This window comes from Lissotriton vulgaris, chromosome 3_1, assembly GCF_964263255.1.
Source record: "Lissotriton vulgaris chromosome 3_1, aLisVul1.2, whole genome shotgun sequence".
Lineage (NCBI taxonomy): Eukaryota > Metazoa > Chordata > Amphibia > Caudata > Salamandridae > Lissotriton > Lissotriton vulgaris.
Window position 1 is genome coordinate 185,841,162 of NC_141689.1, and position 22,834 is coordinate 185,863,995.

Here is a 22,834-nt window from a genome sequence, read left to right on the forward strand (position 1 = left end):
GCCTTATGTTTCATTTATTGGTCACTGAACGACCCAGTTCAAAGACTGATTTGTAGGGTATATATATTTTGATAAATTATTCTCAGATTTCGCAAAGCAATTGCGTTACCTGAGAGACCACATTATAGCTCATATAAAACATGCAGGATCAGCACATTAGATCGCGATTCACAGGAGAAAGCCAACAAGAGCAAACATAGAGAACTACAGTTGTAAAGTTGTCCCTAGTGCTATTCAGTGCAAGCATTAGATGGAGGTGGAAGGATACACCGAAACAGCGATAGATGAGAGATCAATAAACTAGTGGCTGTGCAAACCCTTAATTGCCAATATTTCAAGCTGGTGGCTGAAAATGGATGCTCAAAGAGAGTCAGTGGTTGAAAGGGGCAGACCCAAAGCCTGCTTACTAAAACATAGACCTAAAACAAAGGTATGTTTTATACAAAAATATCAACATGAGAGCTTAATATAAGAACTTTCTAATAAGGGACCAAGAAAGCAGGGATGCATCTAAAGGGCCTATAAGGCAAGGGTATGGCATTTACCACTTCATGGTAAGACAAAGTGAATGCTACATCATTAGTGTGACTGCTGTGAATAGTTGTGAAATCATGTTCTACTATCACCAACCTTCAGATGGTAGGTGATGCAAATATGGCATGCATTGTAATGCACTTCACACTTTAGGCATTGGTTTCCTTTTCCTCACCTAGATTTCCAATAAGGGATGAGGTTCCTTGGTATCATCAGTGCAGGATAGGTTTGTACTAACATTTGCTCTGACCACTTAGCTCTAAATAGCACTTTGCATTGACGAATGAAGGAAGAGTATGCTGACCTGCTAGTGCTAAACAGCCAATCAATTGGTAGGAGGTTAGTTGGTGCTAATAGCACTTAGCTTTGGTCAGTTGCTGCAAATGTTGGTACAAGATTGCCTCGCACTGCGCAAAGGCAGGTAGTGTTGGCCGTATGTGTTCCTACACTCATTAACTTTCTCTCAAACCTTTATCAACAGGAAGAGGACTGCTCAAACTCGGATATGTACTGGAAGAGATCTGAAGCCAACCCAGAGCACGCCAATATCGGTACCATGGTAAACCCACCTTTTCTCTATTACAGAGAAGGGAAATAAGTCAGCCCTTCTCCGTCATTGCTTGTTTCAAATGTCATTCACAGTGTTGATCTGTCCACTTTACAGCCATTGGGTGCTCGGGCTGTCATTCAGGACTATGGTGTTTCACTTGTTTACTTTAGAAATAAACGAGTCATGGGCTTGCAGCCAATGGGGAGGACAGGGCTGTACTGGCTATAATGGATGATAACTTCAGATTGGGCAGGTGGTGGGGGTCACCCTAATGTAATCCGTTTTTTGAAATTCATATTCTCTTCCCTATCCGGCATTTCCCAGGGACATGCACCACAACCTAGACAGTGAGACACTGATACCTCAAGTCATTCTACTCCCATCCGGTGATGGGGCAGGTAATCAGAACAGACCCAAGATTCAGGCCTGAGCAGTGTCATGAAAGATGACAAGCACCATCAGACTGGGGCAATAGCCGATGACTCAGTCATCTTTTTATAGTAATAAACTATCTTTATTTGGTATATAAAAATACCATAAAAGTTCCAAATTTATCGAAAAAGTTATAGGTACAAGCATTAAAAGGAGATAACAACAGTTCATCACTCTAAAAACTACATGACGTGATTTCAATATATAGTTAAAAAAGAAATACACACATCACATAAAACATGTACCGCCTAGTCTAATTCATCTTCAGGCGGGGAAACCCTTTTCCAAACAATATGAAAGACTGGGAAGCTAGAGATCTATGGGCTTCCGATACCCCTTGTATTCCTTAATCTAAGTGCAGCCCTTAAAAAGTTAGTTATACAAAAGAGTGTAAAAGCACTTGGGGCCAATTTTTAAAATAGCAAGTCCACCCACGCTTATTTAACTCTGGCTTTCTTTAGGATGCCCTTCAGGAAAAAACTTCTACGGTATGAGTAAAATGGGCATAATGAAACAAAATGAAGGGTGTCCTGTGGAGACCTGAACTCGCAGCCACAAGGCCCCTTCATCTCTATAGATGGTGTGAACCCTGCTGGCTCTGCTAATAGATGATGTAAATGATTTAGCCTAAATCGGGTCATTAAGAGTCTGTCATGGGCACTGCATAAACACGACAAGACTCTATCATCTATTTATTGTACAAAAAAATACAACTCCCCAAGGTATTGTAGAATCTGCACAGGTCAATTCCTAAACTTACTCTGTAACCTCTACAAAAAAAGTATACAAAGACATGCAATATCTGAATTTATTAAAGAAAATATTTGTAACAAAATTGTTATTAAAAAGGTTACATACATTTTACTCTGTGCATGTATTATATCACACATAAAGGAGACTGTGAGGAGACCACCATCTCCGTACAATGCTCATATCCACTCTACACACAAGGAATACGCAGATGTTACAACTATATCCTACCACTATGCCACAGGAATAAAAAAGTATTGGAAAAGGACACGTCACGTACTGTTCATTGTGGTCTGCTTCATCATCATTGTCTTTCTACATGTAGGTAGGTGAATACCACCCAGATGGACTAAACAATGGTCAGGAGTACAGAGAACAGAGATAGTTGAAGCTTGATATGATCAGGGATCTGATGGATTAAAACAGCCTGGGTTTATACCAAGTTTGTGAGAGATGGGTACCACTCGCAAGGTTAGACTATAAATGCCTTCAGACATTAATGCTTCTTGCATCTAAAATCTTTGCCTGCATGTTTCAGCCATTAAACTGCCCTCCTGGGTCAATGGCCTTATTCAAGGCTATAGGATCTCTATTAAGTGTGCTACGGTGAGGCTGAATGCTCTCATATATGGTATTGTAATTACTTAGTTCTCTTGTTCTTATTCAGGGTTCAATCTTTCTTTTTGACTATAGGGAATGGAGGCACTTTCCTGTAATCAAACATTTGTCAAGGAAGTGTTTAGGCCGATCCCGATGCCCCAAATAGATAAATCACATGCACATTCTCTTGAAGAATTACCACCGCTGCTGCCCCCGCTCCAAAGACAGCTCAAAGTACAGCTTCACATTTATCTTCTGCACAGTTTGAAAGACTACTACGAGAGCAGAAGGTCTGCGCACCATCTGCACATAAAGACGAACGTATGTCTAGTTGACTCCAGGGTTTGACAGAGTAAGGCACCTGAAGTTCCCTTCCTCCCTTTATCTGCATCCACTAAGGTTTTGTTAGCAACACAAATGGTAGTGAAGGATACTCAATTGCTGATTGCCCCCATAACTCAGCCCATCCCATCTCTTACCTGCATATTACAGAGATCTCTACTGGGTTCCATGTCTTCCAAAAGACCCTAACAAGATTTCTCTACAAAGGATATGCTATTACAGAATGAGGATAAAAATCAAGCAAGCCCCACTCGTTCGTACACCAAGGACACAGTGGAGGACTCAGTACCCCCTATTTCAGAAACCTATCTGCAACACTTCCTGCAAGAAATCAAAGAAGAGGTAGTCATGCGCCACACAGACCTGAAGGACTACTTGAAGATTGTGCAGCAGCACCTGGCTATGCTGGACTCAAGAGTCGATGACCTATAACAATAACACACACTGGACAAGCGCATGGAGGAACTCAATGATAATGACCACCAAATTGTTGCCCTTGAGGAACATTATGAGGACACCACCCTCAAGCAGGAGGACTTTGAAAAGAGGTCCCGCCTCAAAAACATTATGATCTGGATCTACCATAGGGTGTGGAGGGGCCGGATAATCAGGCCTTTGTGCAATGTCTGCTCGCAATGTTCGTAATTGACACGACGACCTAACAATAGGATTGGATTGCATGCATAAGAGAAACCCCGGGTGGTTACCGCAGGGAGAACCCCCGGACATTGCAGCAAAAGTTTACTTTTTTGATGAGAAGGAATATATCATGACCACTGTGTGCTCTTTATCACACATAGCATTTGAGGGTCATAAACTATTCATCTTCAATTAAAATTGCACCTACCACTCTGCAACGAAGGAGAGCTATGGAGGCAGTCATGGACTAATTGCGCTCACATAATGTCCTCTATCAACCGGGACAACCTTTCCATTTGACCTTTGTCTGGGAGAGTAAAAAGACATGACCAAAACAGTGGCGGAAGCCTGCAGGATTCTAAAGCCCCCCCCCCAATGAACGACCAACCTACAACGGACAAAACCTGACCCCAGCTCTCAATAGACTCTGGAAGTACCTGGGGGTCAAGCAAAAGACAACGCTAGTATACTGCGCTGCCAACATAAGCAGCTTTTAGTTTTCCATCCTGATTGTGCGGAGGGAACTAGTTCCTTTCACCTAACATCCTGCGATATGTCCGGTTCGGTGGCGGGTTGCGGTCTCGTGTTTTACATGCCAATGGCCATAAAGGCAGCATGCTGGGCCGGACACGCAGAATCTAGCCGGTTGGTAGGCGGCGTGTGCAAGATAACTTTTTGCTATTATTTCTCTACTGATTTAATGTGTTTTTAACATGTGTCATTTAATGTGTTTTAACTCACCCCCTGGGCAGCTTTTAGTTTTCCATCCTCTGATTTTGGCGAACGACCTTTACAACGTGGTCATTACACTGCAAAACATTTACATTGCGTTCATTACAACGCAAGTTGTTACAACGACTTGCGCTGGATGGCGCTATACACTAAGGAATAGTATGATTTACTATTCCAACACCCTCCCTAATATTACGTAGGGTGGAGTTGGAATAGTAAATCATACTCCAGCGACTTGTGTTGTTATAACTGCAATGTAACGTACAGCGATGTAAATCATTCCATTATAACGTCACATTTTCTCTGATTTCTGCTGCATTTACCTTCCCTGGTCAGCCGCGGCAGTTTTGCTGATTGTGTGGAGGGAAGTAGTTCCTTTTACCTGACGTCCTGCAATACTTCCGGTTGGGTTGCGGGCTGCGGGCTAGTGTTTTAACTGCCACTGGCCAAAAGTTGCTTACAATCAGGGAATAGATTCAGTTTAGGACCTTAGAGATTGGAATCTCTAACCATATATTAACACAACTTAATACCTCTAGGACGATAAATCCTTGAATTACTCGTGGCAGTGGATCTCACTATTTTCCACGGCAGATTCAATAAATGAACAATATAATTTACAGTTTTTCAGCATGTAAGGTAGGTACACAACTACACAGTTGCTTTTTCATTCATGAACAACATAAAACTACAGTTTCACTTCATGTGTTCTATTTATCTTTTGTGTTTTTTCATAAATGCAGTATTATTTAATTTCACAATACAGCGCGGTTTGATTACTTGTCATATTCTATTTGTACATACAATCTTCCTGCAAAAAAAGCAATTTTTAACCATTTACGAAAGAATTATAAACAATAATTCAGAAGCAGTGCATGTCAATATGTACAGTCAATTCCACATTTAACTTATTTGGTCATAATCCTACATTTATATCTGCCAGGGTACGTCTGAATAGTACTCCTTGGTAAATTTTAATCAGTGGTCCTTAAAAAGTCTAGGCTCAGAGAGTCGTTATGATGATATTCAAAGTTTAAAACATTCAGTTTTTTTGGTAAACTTGTTGAGTCCTTTTTAAAGCTCCTATTTTTAACTGTTACTCTGAGTCAGGTGAAATTGAAGGGTGAATTGTGTGGGTGTGCCGACGCGTTTCGACCTCCATGCTGGGGACCAGGAGGATTTCCAAAGAAAGTCTTCCTCAGGGCTGGGGCTGTGTGATTAGGATTATTGTGATCTAAAATTTATACGGGAAAGAAAGGAAAAAGTGTATAAGTGCCTAATAATGTACATTAAATGTTTTGGTTTCACATTGTGGTTGTTGCTGGCATACCTAATGTGGTTGAAGTGCAGGGATTCAATGTTCTCAGTCTTGACATCGGAGTCTTGCGTCTTGATACATTTTGGATCTTTTACTTCGGGGGAATTAAATAGCATATGATGGCTCGTTTTCAATTCTTGAGTGGGAATCTCATCTGTTAAACTGCATTAGCTGACTAACCAAAACAGGAGCATGCATGTTTTTCAGGCACATGCAGTGTTTGAAATGGATGCGCTTTCTTTTTTAGGGCGTGATCTTAATTGTGCTTAACTTTGTGCATATTATATCTGTTCCTTATATTTCCGTGACCCTTTCCGGTGTGGTTAGTAGTCTCTCTATGGGATTGCATGAGGCGTAAGGAAACAACTTTGTTTTTAATCATTTTTGCAGCGTACCCATATTTATAGTAGTTTGTGGCATAAACGGTGGCATGCCAAGTTTTATTTCACAGTTCACCCTTTAACCCAACTGTTTGCGCTTTGCGTGCCGAGTTGAAAATACCTTTAATAATTCTGTTCGTGCAAGGTATTTTTGAGAGACGATGTGGAGCTGCAATCACTCGGCTTCGTTTCTTCCTCCGGCTTCCACTCTGCCTCGTCAGTTTCTTATGGCGTACTGCTCATTGGCTACCTATATCCAATCTACGGCGTGCGTCACTTTCAAAAAGTCCACCTGACTTCCTGTTGTGCTGCTTACAAGTAGGCACTCTGAACCCCGTGCCTGACTTCCTGTTTCAATGTCGCCATGGCAGCAAAATTTACTTGGTGGTTTTAAGCTTTCGACTGACTTCCTGTTTTCTCGTTGTCACGGACATGGCCCTTTCGATGGTATACCGACGCGCCTGTCTTCCTTTTTTCTTTTTTTCTTTTTCGCGAATCCAGTCAACTTTGTTTAGTGATTACTTCATTTACCTGATTGTCCATCTACTTAATCATTTGCACATCTTCCTAGTCTCCCATTATCTCCCATTGTCAAAGATACGCCCTTAGTCCATGCATGAAAGAAAAAAGCTGCATTTATAGTGTTTCAAAAACACTGCCCGCTTATGTTGTTGTCCGCTGCTTCATTTCTTTTTTATGCTTTCTCAGTGTAGACCACATACATCGGGCGATGTTGGAAGTAATCGTCCTTGAAACTTGTTGTTATAGTCTCTGAGCAAAAACTGTGGTAAACCGGAGCTTCCCTTGGTCTGGAAAGTTCCTGATCCTGGTCATGTTCTCTACTGGAATATTTGATAGTACTCATTTGTGCGCAATGTTGTTTGCAAGTTGCTGGCTATATACAGCGTACAATCTCTGATAATTCGTTTAGACAATTTTCTGTGGTGCCAAGTCTTAAAATCATTTTATCTTCTTCATTCGCCAGCCGTTTCTCTAGCGATCTTCCTTTAATTTGTCTGAGGACTGTCCATTTCATTTCGTTGATGGTATGATTTAGCTCCACCCAATGTTTTACCATCGGTGCTGTCCATACTTTACATTTTATCCTGGATTTGTGCTGCGTTATCTCGTTTTGACTGGCTGTGTCGTCTTGCCAACGAATGCCATCCCGCAGGGGCATATAATGCAGAATACCACATTTGGAGTATTACAGTTAGTAAACTCCTCATGGCGAATGATTTTATTGCCATACGTGAACTCTGTTCCTTCCACAGTGATACTGCAGACCGCACAATTTCCCCATCTGTGATGTCCTTTTACTGGTATGAGAGATAGCATCGAATGTATGGATGGTTGCACTTTTTTCTTGCTGGTGTTTGCTCTCACCAGTACTTCTTTAATACTGCGATTTTTCTTCAATGCGAATATTGGGGGTTCTTTAAACTCAGTTAGTCCTTTGCCAGTTCCGTCTGATTATCTTTTTTACATCATTTGTAGATCCTGAATATGTGGTGACGCAGGCTAATGGCATGTCTTTGTTCTTGTCTTTCGGTGTTAATTGACATTCTCTCGGGGTATACCACGCCCTCTTCATTGCTCGTTTGGTAATTTTCCTTGGATAATTCTGTTCCACCAATTTTTCCAATAAGACTATCGCATTCTTAAAGTAATCATCTTTTTTGGAGCAATTTCTTCTTATGCGAAGAAATTAGCCATATGGCAAGTAGTCTTTCAAATTTCTCTGGTGGAAACTGGAATAACGTAGCAAGGTATTCCGATCTGTGTCCTTTGTGTAAAGTGTTGTAAATAACTTCTCATTTTCCTGATGGACTTTCAAATCTAAAAAAGTAATCTCCGATTTTCTTGATGTCAAAGTGAATTGTATGTGTGGACTACGTTGATTTAGCCAGGTGTAAAATTCATTCAATGATTCTGATGACCCCCTCCAGAGCATTATGATGTCATCAATATATCGATGCCATGATTTTATATGGCCATCGAAGTGGTTGGGAAGTCAGGTGACGGAGATGGCCCTGCCTTTGGGGGTGTGTGATGTGCCATGAACTGCGCCTAGGCGATATCTGGATGCAGAGCACCACACCTGGAGGGCCTCAGATCCCTGATCGGACGAGAACCTGCTATGACTGACCCGACTGTGTAGGGGGAGGCATCCTCTACTTGACTATATAACGTGCCTGTGACGGACACACCGAGCGCTCAGCAACCCCTCCTGAACTTAAGACTTCACTGGCTCATTAGAGTGTTTGGACGACAACATGTTCGGCTGTCGACCTTTGGCATTGTTCCTTTGTTCTCTTTGTTTATGGCATTGGTTGACTTGTTTCCCCTTTTTATTTCTTCCATGCACATTCAGAGCGTGCACGCTGGCTTTCTGATGGTGACTGTGGATGTGTGGCTTGGTGGGGCGCAGTGTTGGCTGCTGGTGTGGAGGTGCGGGGGGGGGGAGAAGATGAATACCCGGACATATTATGTCAGTGAATAAAATATGCAGGTGGAACGTGCATGCACACGCCGTCGCGCCGTTACCAAATGTACTCGTATCTTAAGCAATACCACGTGCACATAGCCCCTTTGCAGGAAACCCATCTGACTGGCCCGGAAACACAGACATTACACCGTAGATGGCGGGGGCAGTTATACGCTACTGGATACTAGGCTTATGCGCGAGGGGCGCTGATCTGGGTGCGCCCCGGAGTCCCATTTGCACGTTCTCATTGCAGGGTAGATCCGGAGGGTAGATACGTGGTCATTCATGGTAAACTGGACGGCCAATTGGTCATCTTTGCATCCCTTTATGCCCCCAACACCGAGCAGGGAGACTTCTTTACGCGGCTATCGACAGTGCTGGCGCCCTGGCACAGTGTTCCATTGATGCTGGGAGGCGACTATAACTGTGTCTTGAACGCTGCCCTTGACCGCTCCTTCCTGCCCTTAGCCAGTGCACCGGTAACTGGGCCATGAGGGGCACTCACGAACTGAGCATTAAAGTGGGATTTGCACGGTGCCTGGTGGAGTCGTAACCCACACACTAAGGTATACTCTTACTACTCAGGCGCACACACATTGCATGTCAGGCTGGACAGGTATATGCTGACAAGCGACCTGCTCCCCCATGTCACAGACACATATTACATGGCCCGCACCCACTCCGATCACAACCCTCACATTCTAGAACTGGCTTGGGAGCGTCTACATTCGCCGGTGCCTACCTGGAGGCTCCAACCTGATTTGCTCTTGGACACCACGTTCCGTGACGCATTCTTGGCGCGTCTTTTACAGTATTTTAAAGAAAATAACCACACTGCTTCTACCCCACAACTCGAATGGGACGCATTCAAAGTCATCACAAGGGGCCACTGTCTGGGCACACAAGCAGGTATGCAGAAGCAAATAGACGGTGAGCCGACGCGTATTGAATCTGACCTACTGCGAGAGGAGCGGGAGGCAGTGGAGGGTGATGAGGGGCCACTATTGGCGACTAGAGAGGCACACACGCGACTGCTCGACAGGCTGAAAAATCTGAACTACGCAGCCCACTCGGCGCGCACTCATCATTTTGGGGACAAACCAGGCAAACTACTAGCACGGCTGATCAGACAGGATGCCCAGACCACCCCAGTGACGTCAATTTACACCAAGCCAGGCACCATTGTGTACACACAGAGAGCCATCCATGATGCCTTTGTGGAACATTACACAGACCTTTATCAGTCCCGACTGCAGGCTTCACCTGCTGATATAACAGAGAACCTATCTGTTCTACCCTTGCCCGAGATAGATGACGCACAACGCGACGAGCTGGGTGCACCGTTGACGTCTGAGGAACTAAGAGTAGCCATTTTCTCTCTCTCTAATGGCAAATCCCCTGGGCCCGATGGGCTACCCACTGTGTTTTACAAAGCTTATTCTATCATTCTGATTACGGAACTATTGCGGATATATGAGGCCGTGATTGCCGACTTTGCACTCCCGCCCACACAGAACAAAGCAAACTTGATCTCTCTCCCGAAGCCTGGCAGAGACAGGGCCCAACTGGGATCGTACCGCGCACTGGCTCTTCTTAACACGGATTATAAGATCCTGGCTTCCACGCTTGCCCAACGTTTAGCCCCTCTCGTGCCTGATCTTGTCCACACCGACCAAAACGGTTTCGTACCGGCCCGTAGCACTTCGCACAACATCCGGATATTGTTTAGGGTGCAGAGTTTCGCCACAAATCAATGGCCCCATTCCGGATGTCTAGTGCTCAATCTTGAGAAGGCATTCGACTCAGTAGAATGGCCTTACCTGGTGTTGGTGTTGCTGAAGTACGGATTGGGTGATGATTACATCCGCATGGTGGAGCTTCTGTATCAGCGGCCCACGGTACGGGTCCGCACGGGGAGGCTGTTCTCAGACCCTATTCGAGTACGCAGGGGGACCCGGCAGGGATGCCCCCTGTCCCCTTTAATCATCTCTCTGATGATGGAACCTCTGGCGGCACAGTTGCGGGCCTCTGGCGTGGATTGGGGCATTCCCCTGGCCGATGGCAAGCACGCAGTATCGCTGTATGCTGACGACCTATTGCTCTATATTAGGGACCTGACCCGCTTCCCATTAGCGCTTACTGCCATCTTCCGCACCTTCAGAGAAATGTCAGGGCTCAAGGTCAACTTGGCTAAATCTGGCTTATACTCTTTTGATGCAGCCACACCGAAATGTGCAATTATAGTTCAAGACAAAAGGCTTGTCCGTTATCCAACTACGTTCCGTTACCTTGGGATAGGTATATATCGAGACCTCACGGACGTGTTGGAGGGTAATCTAATAAGGGCGATCTCCTCCCTGCAGGCGCAGATGACCTTCTGGAAGACTCTTCCTCTGAACGTGCCCAGCCGGGTCACTTTACCGAAAATGATAGCGCTGCCCAAATTATTGTATTTTTATGCTAACCTCCCGGTCTATGTCCCCACGCGTATATTTCGCGAGCTGGAGACCTTAATCCGGAACTTGATTTGGAACACGGGACGGCCCAGAGTGGCTCTGAAGACGCTTTATGCCTCTAAGGAGGCTGGAGGCCTGGCAGTCCCCAATCAGGAGCTCTACTACCTAGCAGCGCAACTGCAGTGGTCTACCAGCTGGTTGAGTGGAAAAAGCCTGGCAGATACAGCCACGGATAAGACCCTTGGTCAAAACCTGCTGCCCCACACAGCTGCACTTGGCGGTAGCACGTAGGTGCTATACGAGAAGTTTGAAACTCACTCGCTACACGAAGCCGTATGCTTCGAACCTGCCATTGTTAGGGATGCCGAGGGACAACGGTGTGCTCACAGAGGAGGTGCTGGGTAGCTGGGTGCAAGCTGGGGTGGACACTGTGGGAGACTTATTCTCCGAGGGGGCACTGGTCCCGTTTGAGACGTTGGTTGCTGACACAGGCCTCCCGGCAGGACAGTTTTTAACACACGCAACACTCATGCGCACGCTGGTACAGGCCTGGGGTGACCTTTCTGAAGAACTACCAACCCATCTGCTGATACAATACTTGCATGTGATGGGGAACGGGTCCCATGTGGTGCATTGGCTGGCGCAGGCCCTCCACATCCACACACAATTTTCTTCCCAGCGCTTGCGGGACGGGGGAGCAGAAGACAGGGGTCGGGAGTGGACTGAAAAGGAATGGGCAGTGGTGCTGGCTGGCGCAACCAATATTCCACGCAACTCCCGCTTTAAAACTATCCAATTCTACATCATACATCGCGCATATTTATCCCCGGACAAGATCAATCGCTATTTCGGAATTACCACGCCTGCATGCCCGAGATGTGGACTAGACGATGCAGGTTTATTGCACATGCTCTGGTCCTGCCCCTCACTGCAAGCTTACTGGCGAGCGGTGTCGGCCTCCTTGGCTAGAGGAGTGGGTTGGGAACTGCAGCACACATGGGAAACATGCATACTAGGTCTATACAAAAGGACGAAGCTGACAAGAGTTCCCACTAGATTTTGGGACCTTGGTTTGATAACGGCAAAAAGACTCATCACTAAACATTAGAAGAACAGTGAACACCCCCAGGCGGCACATTGGCGCAGCTCCTTTGATAATTGGGCAAGAGCAGAAAGCACAGCCTTGCAGAGGGAAGAATCAGCGGGACTCCGAGCATATCCCATATCTCAGACCTGGGATGACACCTTGGCCGCTTTTCACCAGGCATGCCTTCAGAGTGGAATCACTTAGGCGCACCCCACCAGACTCAACTCTCGGCTATGACGCCAACTCCAGACGTGGTTCAGCACTGTAGTACTGCACTTGGGCCCTGCCGGAGCAAACGAGACGCGCTCACACAACGCAACCAGACAAATATGGCCCCCGCAGTACCAGAGCGGAGGCCATTGTAGCCCCCAATGCGCCTCCCAGCCCCCCCACCTCCTGCGCCTGCCTCGCCCTCCTCCTCCTCCCCCTTGAAACGCGCCACCTGCGTGTCCCCCCCCTTGTTTCCTGGGACAGCCGCACCACGCACAGGATATCGCACATTAGCGATAGCACAGCACAAACGACCAGCCACTCTTTTGTTTCTTTGCTTCTGATTTTTTCACTGTGAAATAAAACTGGGCATGCCATCATTTATGCCACTAACTACTATAAACACGTGTACGCTGCAAAAATGATTTAAAACAAAGTTGTTTCCTTACGCCACATGCAATCCCATAGAGAGACTACTAAACACACCGGAAAGGGTCACGGAAATATGAGGAACAGATATAATATGCACAAAGTTAAGCACAATTAAGATCACGCCCTAAAAAAGAAAGCGCATCCATTTCAAACACTGCATGTGCCTGAAAAACGTGCATGCTCCTGTTTTGGTTAGTCAGCTAATGCAGTTTAACAGATGAGATTCACACTCAAGAATTGAAAACGAGCCATCATATGCTATTTAATTCCCCAGAAGTAAAAGATCCAAAATGTATCAAGACGCAAGACTCCGATGTCAAGACTGAGAACATTGAATCCCTGCACTTCAACCACATTAGGTATGCCAGCAACAACCACAAGGTGAAACCACAACATTTAATGTACATTATTAGGCACTTATACACTTTTTCCTTTCTTTCCCGTATACATTTTAGATCACAATAATCCTAATCACACAGCCCCAGCCCTGAGGAAGACCTTCTTTGAAAATCCTCCTGGTCCCCAGCACGAAGGTCAAAACACGTCGGCACACCCACACAATTCACCCTTCACTTTCACAGGACTCAGAGTAACAGTTGAAAATAGGAGCATTAAAAAGGACTCAACAAGTTTACCAAAAAAACTGAATGGTTTAAACTTCGAATATCATCATAACGACTTTGTGAGCCTAGACTTTTTAAGGACCACTGATTAAAATTTACCAAGGAGTACTATTCAGACGTACCCTGGCAGATATAAAACGTAGGATTATGACCAAATAAGTTAAATGTGGAATTGACTGTACATATTGACATGCACCGCTTCTGATTATTGTTTATAATTCTTTCGCAAATGTTTAAAAATTGCTTTTTTTGCAGGAAGATTGTATGTACAATAGAATATGATAAGTAATCAAACCGTGCTGTATTGTGAAATTAAATAATGCTGCATTTATGAAAAAACACAAAAGATAAATAGAACACATGAAGTGAAACGGTAGTTCTGTGTTGTTCATGAATAAAAAAAGCAACTGTGTAGTTGTGTACCAACTAAGCATGGGTGGATTTCGCGGATTCGCGATCCGTGAATTTGCGGATTTGCGTATTCGCGGATTCGCAAAATCTGCGAATTTGCAGATTCGCAGATTTTGTGGATTTTTTAAATGGTGGGGGTCTTCTGTGCGAGTTCAAGTGCCTCTTGTGTGTATAAATGGTCAGAGGCTGATCAGAGCAGCAGATGAGGATAAAGAAGCTCCTGGTCATAGGAACTGCATGGGGATTGCGCTCGTGAAAGTCAAGGACGCAAGTTCCTCTGTCCAGCATCACAGCTAATTTTCGACGGTATATGTAGGAAGAAAGCACACCTGCCCAGCCACAACAAAGCTCACTATTGTTTTTGGGCTGATGAATGCGTTACTGAATTTGAGGTGCAACTTGAGCCCCTGCTTTGTCTCCAGTGACCACATGTATATTACTATGCCATCGCACCGATGTGCGCAGGGGTCCCTTGAGTGAGCTGTCCATCATCCTGTAACTATTTTAGGATGGCGCCGGCAAGCTGCCAGCGCCATCCTAAAATAGTTACTAAATTAGCTTCATCAGGAAGCCCTAATAGATCAAATAAAGCAGGTGCTCGAGCACCTGCTTTATTTTATCTATTAGTGCTTCCTGTTGAAGCTAACTTAGTAACTGTTTTAGGATGGCGCTGGCAGCTTGCCGGCGCCATCCTAAAATATTTACAACAACTTCAAGCTTCAAGGCTTGAACTTTAGCCCCCCGGATCCGCCGCTCGTGGATTTGCGGATTTTCGGGAAATTTGCGGGAGTTCGCGGATTGCGGATTTACCGAAAATCCGCAAAATCCGCGAGCGGAACTGATTTTGCGCTCACACTTAGTACCTACCTTACATTCTGCAAAACTGTAAATTATATTGTTCATTTATTGAATCTGGCGTGGAAAATAGTAAGATCCACGGCCACGAGTAATTCAAGGATTCCTGGCCAAAAGGTCAGCATGCTGGTCCGGGCGCCCAGCGGGCGCGCCGCCGGCATGCCGAAGGCAAGCTGGCCTGCGCCTGTCAGCTTATGGACCGCGCCCAGCACCAGAACCCATGCCTGTTTTAACTTAGGACGGCATATGAATATCAGATATACAAGTAAGGATTTACATGTTCTCAGGGGATGCACCAATGGGTGCTCCAGGTTTAATATGTCTTCTCTTTGGATGGGTGGTATAGAAAGCTGGGAAACATGTGGTTACTCTGCAGGAGATTCCTGCCCACCATTAGACTCCCACACTCTCCACCCTAAAGACCCACCATGCCTTTCCCCTCCTTAGTGAATGCCGGATCCTTGGTCAAACATGCTATAGAAATGGCCATTTTTATTGATACTCAGCAGACTGATATTATATTTATCACTGAAACCTGGGCTAACTGCTCGTCCACCGCAGATTTTATAAGTGTAGTCCCTACGGTCTATACTCTGCTAAGACTTAATGGACCACTGAAAAGAGGAGGGGGAATTGAAATTAATTATAGGGATCAGTTCAAAGCAAGATTTGTTGCGTCGTCAAATGAAGACTGTGAAGCCCTATCCTATCGGCTTGAAGTAACAAAAAATACATCCTTTAGAGGTTTACTTATTTATCGCCAACTCGGTCCAAGCACCAGGTTTATCAATTCCATTAGTACGCTACTTGAAGGTGTGATTTGTAACTCTCAATTGACTATCTTGGGATAAGTTCTCACCTAGAACAAACCGAAGAAAAAAACTCTAAAAACCTTCTGGAGACCATGAACAGCTTTGGGCTTACTCAGCTGATACAGTCCCCTACCCACATTGATGGCCACATTTTGGATACTATCTTTAGCAATAGTGACCTAGTCACAAACCTAAATGTATTACCTCTCTCTTGTCTGACCAATCGGCTATCATCTTTGAGCTTAGAGAACCCATGGAAATCCCTATTATCAGCCCACTAAACAGCCCACCCTTTATCGAGATTGGAAGAGTATAAACTTGAGCCAACTTCAATCTCATCTAACAGAGGATCTGCCCTTTCCTTCACCTGATTCTGAAACAACTGCTCAGAATTATTCAACATGGATAAACCATGCATTTTTACAATTTGCCCCTTGGAAAATCAATAAACATAGGAGAACTAAACCCTCTGAGCCTTGGTATTCTGAAGTGCCCCCCTTAGAAAAATAAAAGTGCAGACAACAAGAAAGGAGATGGAGACTTAATTACCAAATTCATGAGAAGGAAATGTATAAACTTTCTCTGGCCAAATATAAAACTTAATTGGTCAAAGAAAAAGCTATATATTTTACAGCTCAAGTAGAATCCTCTAACATTTCACCTAGGGAACTTTTCAAAGTTATTAACAACTCACTAAAGTTTCAAGTAGCCAAAGGAAATACTAGCAGTCAAACGTTCTGTAACTGCAAAAACCACAGTTGATGGAGAGAATGCAGAACAATGTCATACATTCACCCCAGTACAGAGATCTGGGCCTAAATCCATCGTTTTTTTGCACTCCACACCACCCCAGTTCAGACATGGCCACATGCAAATCAGTCTGACCCTGTGACTCATGGGAACAGTGCAGCCTGAACTGCCAAGCCATGCCTTCCCTGGACCGGAAACAAGCTTCCGAGACCGGTTTCTGGCATTCCAGCCGTCTTCAGCCCGGCTTGCTTGAATCCAGTGGTGTGGAGAGCATGGGACTCTCGTCTGAGCATACCCATTCCACTCGGGGTGACAAATGCAAAAACCACGGTTGATGGACAGAATGCGGAACAATGTCATACATTCACCCCAGTACAGAGATCTGGGCCTAAATCCATCGCTTTTTTGCACTCCACACCACCACAGTTTAGACATGGCCATATGCAAATCAGTCTGACCCTGTGCCTCATGGGAACAGTCCTGCCCGAACTGCCAAGCCATGCCTTCCCTGGACCGGAAACAAGCTTCTGAGACCGGTTTCTGGCATTCCAGCTGTCTTCAGCCCGGCTTGCTTGAATCCAGTGGTGTGGAGAGCATGGGACTCACGTCTGAGCATACCCATCCCACTCGGGGTGACAAATGCAAAAACCTCAGTTGATGGACAGAATGCAGAACAATGTCATACATTCACCCCAGTACAGAGATCTGGGCCTAAATCCATCGTTTTTTTGCACTCCACACCTCCCCAGTTCAGACATGTCCATATGCAAATCAGTCTGACCCTGTGCCTCATGGGAACAGTCCAGCCCGAACTGCCAAGCCATCCCTTCTCTGGACCGGAAACAAGCTTCTGAGATCGGTCTCTGGCATTCCAGCCGTCTTCAGCCCGGCTTGCTTGAATCCAGTGGTGTGGAGAGCATGGGACTCACGTCTGAGCATACTCATCCCACTCGGGGTGACCAATGCAAAAACCACAGTTGATGGACAGAGTGCAGAACAATGTCATACATTCACCTCAGTACAGAGATCTGGGCCTAAATCCATCGTTTTTTTGCACTCCACATCACCCCAGTTCAGACATGGCCATATGCAAATCACTCTGACCCTGTGCCTCATAGGAACAGTCCAGCCCGAACTGCCAAGCCATGCCTTTCCTGGACCGGAAACAAGCTTCCGAGACCGGTTTCTGGCATTCCAGCCGTCTTCAGCCTGGCTTGCTTGAATCTAGCGGTCTCTGAAGCTTGTTTCTTGTGATTTTTGCATTTGTCACCCCGAGTGGGATGGGTATGCTCAGACGTGAGTTCCATGCTCTCCACACACTGGATTCCAGCAAGCCGGGCTGAAGACGGCTGAAATGCCAGAAACCGGTCCTTGGAAGCTTGTTTCTGGTCCAGGTTAGGCATGGCTTGGCAGTTCGGGCGCGACTGTTCCCATGAGGCACAGGGTCAGACTGATTTGCATATGGCCATGTCTGAACTGGGGTGGTGTGGAGTGCAAAACAACTATGGATTTAGGCCCAGATCTTTGTACTGGGGTGAATGTATGACATTGTTCTGCATTCTGTCCATTAACTGTGGTTTTTGCAAACGTTCTGTTATGGCATCGCCCGACCCTTTAAGAATAAGGTGGAACACATCCATAATATCTTGAATGCTTCCGGGAATTATTACCCGACGTTGCAGCAAACTTTGGTTAAGGACGCCTCCTTTTTGGAATGCTCTGTAAAACAGGTATAACATTTTATCCTGTCTACTAAATCTGGATCCCGAGCAATCCATGTCCTCCTTCGGTGCTTAAACATACATATGTCTCTATGGCCAAATGTCTAACCAACAATTTTAATTCCATGTTTTCATCTGGCATTTTTCCATTGGTTTGGTAGAAGGCATCTATTCTTCTACTTCTAAAAAAATCTAATCTCGATCCTGACATTCAGTCCAGTTACCGACCTATTTCCAGACTTCCTTTCCCGACTGAGGTAATTAAAAAAATGATGAATGCTCAACTTACACAATTTGTGAAGGAACATAATCTGCAAGACCCAACTCAATTTGGCTTTAGATCAGATCATAGCATCGAGACAGCACTGATCAAAGCCACAGATAAAGTTAAAACTATCCTTGATGAACGAAGATATGTTGGACCTATCCGTGGCCCTAGTATACTGTGGATCACACAACACTTTGCCATCACCTTGAAGCAATGGGTGTTAAGGGAACAGCACTGTGGCACTAGACAAGTTCAGTTCCAAAACTTTCCCACTACTGTGTGGGGTGCCACAGGGATCCTTCCTCAGCCCCTCTCTTTTCAACCTATATGTGGCTGAGCGTGCCCGTCTGATACCATTGTTTGGTCTCTTACTTCTTACACAGAGGACACCCAAATTGTGGTATCAGCAGCAAACAAGGCAAATAACACTAGCATTCAACTTTATAATTGCATGAGAGAAATCTGCATCTGGATGGACAGACACTGTCTGAAGCTAAATTCAGAAATGACTGAGGTAATCTTCTTTGGAAACAATCCTTACTTTTGGAAACACTACTGCTGGCCTGCAGAGGTGGGTTGAAAAGCCTGGGAGTGATTCTAGATGAGAAATGTAACTTTGGCAAACAAGTTAATTCTATCATATCTACTTCATACATTACTTTAAGAACCATTAGATCCTCCCTTACATTCCGGTCTGTGCCAGGAAAACAGTCATTTCTTACCTTATTCTATCCAAATTAGACTACTGTAACGGCCTATATGTAAATCTGCAGAAACAATATCTCAACAAATTGCAGGTCCTACGGAACTCAGCCGCTAGGGTACTTCTCAATCTTCTTAAACGTCAGTCTGTATCCTTGGCCATTAAAGAATTAGACTGGATTACTCTCAGTAATCACATCCAATTTGAGGCCCTTTGTCTCACCTATAAGGCCCTAGATGGCATGGGACCTGAAGTCTTAAGAAAGGCCATTACCTGGTACATTCCTAATAGGAACCTTAGATCCCTAGGCACCTACACAGTTACTCTGTCCAGATTCAAAAAAATTAAATGGGGCGGCAGTAACTTCCTTGTAAGAGCTACTAGACTCTGGAATACTCTGCCCCTCCATATCAGATCCTCTTCTGCTTTGCTGACTTTTAGAAAGCTTCTCAAAATGTGGCTCTTTAACTTGTAATCTGTTTCTTCTACTAACCTTCCATACTATGCCGAGCTATCAGAGCCAAGACACCCGAGGGTATACTTTGCGCTATATATATTCATATAACATAACATGAGAAATTGACCAAGAAGCCAAGCTGCCATAAAAAGTAGCAGAGACGATGAGCAGCCAAGAGGTTTCCCTTATCACCGAGAACCAATTGTAAACAGTTTGCCAAGCAAGGTCCAAGTTATCATTTTGCCAAGACAGTGGTAGGGCGCCCGTATTACAGGTGTCGGGGAGGAACAAAGATCCAGATACCTCACTGAAGATGACCCGCTGCGATGGAGAAGGGAAGCTTTATGTTTTTTTGTTTATCTATTTCCTGTTCATATTACATGCAATGTTTATAGGATAATGGGAAAGGGGGAATAGCAGCGGCCCCTAACACCTCCCTAGATGAGAGCGACCGAGATTTCACAGGAAATGCTTCCCATACACAGTTATGTTATGGTGTGCAGATTTGCAGAGCGCACTATCACCCATGAGATTATCCAGGTTCTAAGCAGGTGTGAGCCTAGCTAAACCTTGGGCCTAGTAGGACTACTTGAAAAGCCAAGTCTTCAGAAATTCAGGAAGTGAGGAGCTGGCTCTAATGTGTAGTGGAAGGTCATCCCACACTTTAGGAGCGATGTAGGAGAAGGCTATTGGAGCTCTTGGCCATGGAGAAGATTAAGCTGGAATTGGAAAATAACGTACAAGTTGTTTGAGGTTGATTGGAAACCCTGCATACTGATTCTGGCCAAGTCTTTAGGAAGATTACTTGTCCCTGCTACCTCAAGGTTGCGCAACTGATCCCAGAAGAGGTCCCTCAACTTTTACCCAGATGAGCGAGATGTCATAGTTTGCTGGTGGGGGCTCTCCAATGATCATGCAGATCTCACTTGCGGGGCCATTCCCTTAGCTTTCAGTAGACCACTATGGGAGGGAGAGGGCGTATTTTTGTAATGTACTTTGTTTTGTTTATTTTATGATTTGCTTGCCGGCCAGTTGGATGTTGGTGATGGTATGTGTTTCCTAACTATAAATAAAACACAGTTAAACATAAAAAAAGAGGAAGAAACTGACCCCTCGGGGACACCACAGCTCAGTGCTTCTGGTAAAAATTGCGGTAAATCAATAGTTTGGTATCTTCCTATTAGGAAGTATGTAATCTGTTTAGAGCCATGCCATCAAATCCTGCTTCTGCAGAGGTTGTAATCAGAGTGCTAGTGGTCCTTTGGTTTGTCGTGTAGTTCCTAAAACAAATATGGTCTGCGCGCTTAGACAACATAAATTTAGGGATTGGTGTCCCGACTGATTCCAGACACCCCCAAAGTATATATTAGCCTTACTGGTTGTTTGCTGACGCTGGGAGCCGATTTTAAGATTTTACCCTCGCCTGCTTCTGCACAACCCACACAACCCACACCTTGCCGGACCCGCTTCGCGGGTCCCGCTGCGCCCTCCTGGTTCTTGGTCTTTCTGGGGCTGTGAAGACCGAGTGATTGCAACCGTCTTGAGGCACCGGCAGGGCTGAGAGCAGTACTGCAGGGACTCAATATCCCAAGAGTCCCTGCCTGTCACACCTGTGGCTGCTCTCCCTGCCGGCAACGCCCCCGCCCCTTCTTAAACTGTGCTGGAGGTAGTGTGCTCTGGGAACCCTTACTGGTTGTTTGCTGACGCTGGGAGCCGATTTTAAGATTTTACCCTCGCCTGCTTCTGCACAACCCACACCTTGCCGGACCCGCTTCGCGGGTCCCGCTGCGCCCTCCTGGTTCTTGGACTTTCTGGGGCTGTGAAGACCGAGTGATTGCAACCGTCTTGAGGCACCGGCAGGGCTGCGAGCAGTACTGCAGGGACTCAATATCCCAAGAGTCCCTGCCTGTCACACCTGTGGCTGCTCTCCCTGCCGGCAACGCCCCCGCCCCTTCTTAAACTGTGCTGGAGGTAGTGTGCTCTGGGAACCCTTACTGGTTGTTTGCTGACGCTGGGAGCCGATTTTAAGATTTTACCCTCGCCTGCTTCTGCACAACCCACACCTTGCCGGACCCGCTTCGCGGGTCCCGCTGCGCCCTCCTGGTTCTTGGACTTTCTGGGGCTGTGAAGACCGAGTGATTGCAACCGTCTTGAGGCACCGGCAGGGCTGCGAGCAGTACTGCAGGGACTCAATATCCCAAGAGTCCCTGCCTGTCACACCTGTGGCTGCTCTCCCTGCCGGCAACGCCCCCGCCCCTTCTTAAACTGTGCTGGAGGTAGTGTGCTCTGGGAACCCTTACTGGTTGTTTGCTGACGCTGGGAGCCGATTTTAAGATTTTACCCTCGCCTGCTTCTGCACAACCCACACCTTGCCGGACCCGCTTCGCGGGTCCCGCTGCGCCCTCCTGGTTCTTGGACTTTCTGGGGCTGTGAAGACCGAGTGATTGCAACCGTCTTGAGGCACCGGCAGGGCTGCGAGCAGTACTGCAGGGACTCAATATCCCAAGAGTCCCTGCCTGTCACACCTGTGGCTGCTCTCCCTGCCGGCAACGCCCCCGCCCCTTCTTAAACTGTGCTGGAGGTAGTGTGCTCTGGGAACCCTTACTGGTTGTTTGCTGACGCTGGGAGCCGATTTTAAGATTTTACCCTCGCCTGCTTCTGCACAACCCACACCTTGCCGGACCCGCTTCGCGGGTCCCGCTGCGCCCTCCTGGTTCTTGGACTTTCTGGGGCTGTGAAGACCGAGTGATTGCAACCGTCTTGAGGCACCGGCAGGGCTGCGAGCAGTACTGCAGGGACTCAATATCCCAAGAGTCCCTGCCTGTCACACCTGTGGCTGCTCTCCCTGCCGGCAACGCCCCCGCCCCTTCTTAAACTGTGCTGGAGGTAGTGTGCTCTGGGAACCCTTACTGGTTGTTTGCTGACGCTGGGAGCCGATTTTAAGATTTTACCCTCGCCTGCTTCTGCACAACCCACACCTTGCCGGACCCGCTTCGCGGGTCCCGCTGCGCCCTCCTGGTTCTTGGACTTTCTGGGGCTGTGAAGACCGAGTGATTGCAACCGTCTTGAGGCACCGGCAGGGCTGCGAGCAGTACTGCAGGGACTCAATATCCCAAGAGTCCCTGCCTGTCACACCTGTGGCTGCTCTCCCTGCCGGCAACGCCCCTAGCTCTATATCAGAGTTAGTGGATCCCGCTGCGCGGTAGCGCGCGGTAGCGCCCGGGGCTAAGCCCGGGCAAAGGGCGGGCCCTCTGTGGCCCTCCGAGACCCGTAGAGCCTGGTCT